This window comes from Solanum stenotomum, chromosome 5, assembly GCF_019186545.1.
Source record: "Solanum stenotomum isolate F172 chromosome 5, ASM1918654v1, whole genome shotgun sequence".
NCBI lineage: Eukaryota > Viridiplantae > Streptophyta > Magnoliopsida > Solanales > Solanaceae > Solanum > Solanum stenotomum.
The window spans coordinates 29,771,466-29,777,125 of record NC_064286.1 but is presented as its reverse complement, the minus strand read 5'-3'; the positions used below and the strand labels follow the sequence as shown (position 1 = coordinate 29,777,125).

The 5,660-nt window shown below is 45.3% G+C and overlaps 1 pseudogene; it reads right to left on the bottom strand.

Annotated features, from left to right (window-relative positions):
* Positions 1-284: 284 nt before the first annotated feature.
* Positions 285-4,249, bottom strand: LOC125864324 (uncharacterized; annotated as a pseudogene).
* Positions 4,250-5,660: the final 1,411 nt, after the last annotated feature.

Genomic DNA, 5,660 nt, shown 5'->3' with positions numbered 1-5,660 from the left:
ATATAGAAATTAATGAAGAGCATGCAGAGCACTTGACGCAGTACCTGAAGCAGATCGAGACTCGCGATGCCGAAACCCTTCGCCCTTTTCTTCTTTTCCTTTTTCAGTTATGACCAAAATATTAAGCCCCAAATAATTTAATTCATTTTAACCCATGGTCAAGTGGTATAGAGTCTTTAATAAATGATCACTTTAACCCACTAACTATCGATTAATTAACTTAAGTTAAATGAATAGTTCAAAATTTCCAAAAATGACCTTCCGGGTCATCACATTATCCACCACTAAAAATCATGTTCGTCCTCGAACATAAGGTGAAAGAAAGTACTTGAAGCTTCAAAAAGCCGAGGATATGGCACGCATGTCAGACTCTGTCTCCCAAGTTGCCTCTCCCATTGATCGGTGCTTCCATTGCACCTTCACTGAAGCAATCTCCTTGGTCCTAAGCTTTCGAACCTTCCTGTCCAATATAGCTATAGGTTCCTCCTCAAATGTCAAGTCTGGACCCAACTCCACTGAATCGAGTGAAAGCACATGTGACTCATCCGGAATATACTTCCGAAGTATAGAGAAATGGAAAACAGGATGAACTGCCGACAAACTAGGTGGCAAGGCCAACTTATAGGCCACCTCTCCCACTTGACTCAAAATCTCGAAAGGTCCAATAAATCTAGGGCTAAGCTTGCCCTTGTTGCCGAACCGTATCACACCCTTCATAGGTGACACTTTAAGCCAAACATGATCGCCCTCCATAAACACTAAGGCTCTAACTCTCCGGTCTGCATAACTCTTATGTCGACTCTGGGCTGTCAACAGTCTATACTGAATCATACAGACTTGCTCTGTAGCATTTCTAAGAAAGTCAGTATCCAAAGAGTCCATCTCTGCCAAATCAAACCAACCAATCGGAAACCTACATCGTCTGCCATACAACGCCTTAAATGGGGCCATCTGAATACTAGAGTGATAACTATTGTAGGCAAACTCTGCTAAGGGTAAATGACGATCCCATCTAGTACCAAAATCGATCACACATGCTCGGAGCATGTCCTCCAACACCTGAATCGTCCGCTCGGACTGACCATCTGTCTGAGGGTGAAAGGCTGTACTCATATCTAGCTGAGTACCCAAACTATGTTATAATGCCTTCCAGAAGTGAGAAGTAAATAGTGAACCTCGATCTAATATAATAGAAACAGGAACCCCATGTAGTCGCACAATCTGACTGATAGATAGCTCGGCTAACTTCTCTGCCGTATACTTCACCCGAACCGGAATGAAGTGGGCAGACTTGGTCAGCCTGTCAACAACAACCCAAATGGATTCATAACCACCCAATGTGGTAGGCAAACCCACAACAAAGTCCATAGTGATCCGCTCCCACTTCCAAGTAGGAATAGGCATCCTCTGAGATACACCCCCAGGACGCTGGTGCTCACACTTGACCTGTTGCCAAGTCAAACACCTAGAAACAAAGTCTGAAATATCTCTCTTCAACCCACACCACCAGTAATGCTGACTCAGATCATGATACATCTTCGCTGCTCCCGGATGGATAGAGTATCGGGAACAATGGGCCTCTTCAAGAAACAGTTTAGTCAACTCGCCCGTCTTGGGCACACAAATCCTGCCTCCGATCCTCAAGACACCTCCTTGGCTTCCCCTCTCAATACTCTATCTCGAATGAGACATAACTTCTCATCATCAAACTGGTGCACACAGATCTGCTCGACTAAAGAAGACCGAGCCTCAATAAAAACAATCATCCCATTACTCCCTCTGAGATATGCAACCGGATAAGTCTGTTAGCTAACATCTGAACATCTCTAGCCAATGGTCTCTCCTCAATACTAAGTGCTGCAAGACTCCCCATGCTAGGAGTCTTCCTACTCAAAGCATCGGCCACAACATTGGCCTTCCCCGAATGATATAGAATGGTCACATCATAGTCCTTTAGCAACTCAAGCCATCTACGCTGCCTTAAGTTCAGATCCCTCTGACTGACGATATACTGAAGACTCCGATGATTAGTGAAGATCTCGCAATGCACCCCATACAAATAATGACGCCATAACTTAAGTACAAATACCACAACCGCCAACTCTAAATCATGAGTAGGGTAGTTCTTCTCATGGGTCTTCAACTGCCTAGAAGCATAAGCAATCACCTTCCCTTTCTGCATCCATACACCACCCAAACCGACTCCTGAAGCATCACAATACACAGTAAAGTCTACGCCCTCCTCAGGTAGAGTCAACACAGGAGTCGAAGTTAACAAAGTCTTGAGCTTTTGAAAACTCTCCTTACACTCATCAGACCACTGAAAACCTACACCCTGTCGAGTCAATCTAGTCAATGAAGCTGCAATAGTAGAGAAACTCTGAACAAATCGTCGGTAATAACTTGCCAATCCCACAAAACTCCGAATCTTGGTAGGAGAAGTAAGCCGCATCTAGCCTCTAACTGCCTCAATCTTGGTCGGATCTACTCTAATACCCTCCTTGGACACCATGTGTCCTAAGAATGCCACAGAATTAAGCTAGAACTCACACTTTGAGAAATTGACATATAATTTCTCTTCCCTCAATCTCTGAAGTACAATCCTCAAGTGTCGGACATGGTCCTAAACCAAAATGTCATCGATGAAGACAATCACAAAAGAATCAAGATATGGTCGAAATACCCCGTTCATCAACTCCATAAATGTTGCAGGGGCATTAGTCAATCCAAAGGACATCACTAAGAACTCATAATGCCCATACTGAGTCCGAAAAGCTGTCTTAGGGATATCTGATGCCCTAATCTTCAACTGATGATATCCGGACCTCAAATCAATCTTAGAGAACAATGTTGCCCCCTGCTGATCAAATAAGTCATCAATACGCGGAAAAGGATACTTATTCTTCACTGTTACCTTGTTTAACTATTTGTAATCAATACACATCCTCATAGTCCCATCCTTTTTCTTCACAAACAACACAGGGGCACCCCAAGGTGAGACACTAGGGCGAATAAACCCCTTACTCAATAAATCCTGCAACAGATCCTTCAGCTCTTTCAACTCTTATAGAGCCATACGATAGGGAGAAATAGAAATGGGCTTAGTGCCCGGCTCCAAATCAATAGCAAAATCAATATCCCTATCGGGAGGAACACCTGGAAGATCAGAAGGGAATACATCGAGAAACTCCTGAACCACGGGAACAGAATCCATGGAAGGTGGTTCAACACTAGTGTACCGAATAAAAGCTAAGTAAGACAAACACCCTCTCTCCACCAATCTCTGAGCACGGATAAAGGAGAGGACCTTGCTAAGATAAGAGCCATTAGCGCCCTTCCACTCAACCCTTGGAACACCAGGCATTGCCAAAGTCACAGTTTTAGCATTACAGTCAAGGACAACATGATGAGGAAAAAGCCAATTCATACCCAAGATAACATCAAAGTCTACCATCCCTAGAATGATTAAATCTACCCAAGTGTCATACCCCGCTAGAGAAACAAGACAAGATCGATACACTCGATCCACCACTAAGGGCTCACCTACGAGTGTAGAAACACGAATCGGTACAGTTATGCTATCACATATCATATCAAATTCAGCAGCAAAATCGGTGGACACATAAGAAAATGTAGACCCTGGATCAAACAATACAGATGCAGATCGATGGCATACTGGGATGATACCTGTAATAACAGTATCAGAAGTCTCCGCTTTAGGTCTTCCCAGGAAATCATAACAGTGGCCCCCCGACCACTTCCAGCCTGGGTGGTAACTCTACCCTCACTCTGCTGAGCTGTAGTGCCACTATTAGAAGCTCTACCGCCTCTACCTGACTGAACTCTCCCTCGGCCTCTACCCTGTGGTACCGGTGGTCTAGCCTGAAATGAAGAATTAGGTTAGAACTCTCCACGACCCCTCTGGGAAGTACACTGTTGCATCAGGTGATCAGGATCTCCACAAGAAAAGCAAAATCTCTGACCCGAGAACTGCTGTGCGGACCTTGGAAACTCTCTATAATTGCCTCACCCCATAGGTCGCTGCTGTGAACCGTACGAGCCTTGACTTGTGCTATACGAACCTCGAGGTAGCTGACCACCCTCGGATGTCGGCATAGATGCATGAATGGGTCCCCGATGCTGAAAGGAACCACCCTCTCTGTGTGATCCCCTACCTCCAGATGAGGCACGATGAAATTGACCTGATGTATGGGTCCCTCTTAGGGTCCCCAAACTCCTCTCTCTCCATCAATTCTGCCTCTTTTGCGGCACTCACAATGTACTGGAAGGAAGCCCCCTCTCTAGATGCTCTAAACACAGCCGATCTGATAGAGAAAGTCAGCCCCCTCACGAATCTATGAATCCTCTCCGTCTCATCTGGAATAATAGCCAAAGCATGCCTAGACAACTGGCAAAAACGGGCCTCATACTCTGTAACTGATAAGTTGTCCTGTCTCAGATTCTCAAACCTTAAACGACTCTCCTCTCTCATGCTCCAAGGGATAAAACGGTCATGAAAGGCATTGGAAAACCTCTCCCAAGTCACTGGAGGAGATCCAACTGGGAAAGCCCCTAAATAAGTTCTCCACCATTCTTTTGCTGGCCCACGAAGCTGGAGTGTAGCATATCGATGTGACTCAGCTAATCCAACAACTTCTAGTAACTCTCGACATGTAGTCAGAAACTCATGAGCGTCCTCACTCTTCCCACCCTGAAACTGAGGTGGGTCCATTTTTTGAAATTTCTCATACCTACGCTGCTCATCCTCTGTCAGAACAACCAATGGTGCACCTTGACCCCTAACTGCTGGTGCAAGATCATTTTCAATCATAGGATCCTTTGGTGGCTGCCCCACCGCATCCTGAATAACTGGAGCTTCCTACTGCTCTTGGGTCTGTGCCCCGTCTCTAGTCTGAGAGTCTTGTGGTGTGGCGGTTGCATTACCACCCTGAGTAAAGCTCTCAAGCACACTTAACACCCTCAATAATGTATCCTGAAGCAAAGGTGTGACTGCAGGCTCTGGAGGAACCTAGTCCTCTCTGTCATCAATCTGAGGCTCTGGAGAGACCTCTCTAGCATGACCTCTCACTGGTGCTGCTCCACGGCCACGACCCCTGGCTAGTGTCGTTCCACGAGTACGACCTTTAGCTCGAGCTCTACCCCTACCCCTAGCTGGGGCCTCAACAACTTCCTCGGGAAGTGCCTCCCCTCTACCACTAGTAACAGTCGCTCTAGTCTTCGTCATCTGTCAAAATAGTATACAATAGCTCAGTACTAAAGAAGGTAATCACGCACGATGAGAAAGAATGAACAAAAGGAAGTTTCCTAATAGTCTTTATAGCCTCTCAGAGATAAGTACAGATGTCTCCGTACCGATCTTTGAGACTCTACGTAGACTTGACTTGTATACACGTGAGACCTATGAACCTGGGGCTCTGATACCATTTTGTCACGACCCAAAAATGGATGTGATGGCACTCGTCGTATCCCACCAAGACAAGTCAGCCTAAAACCCAATCATTTCTATAAAGTGAGGAAATAAAGCAAAGTTCAATAACAATTATTATTACGAAAACAAGTCAACTTAATTCAATCCCCAAAACATGGTTGTCACGTGCACAAGCCTCTAATGTAAAATACGCAAGTCTCAAATGTCGTTG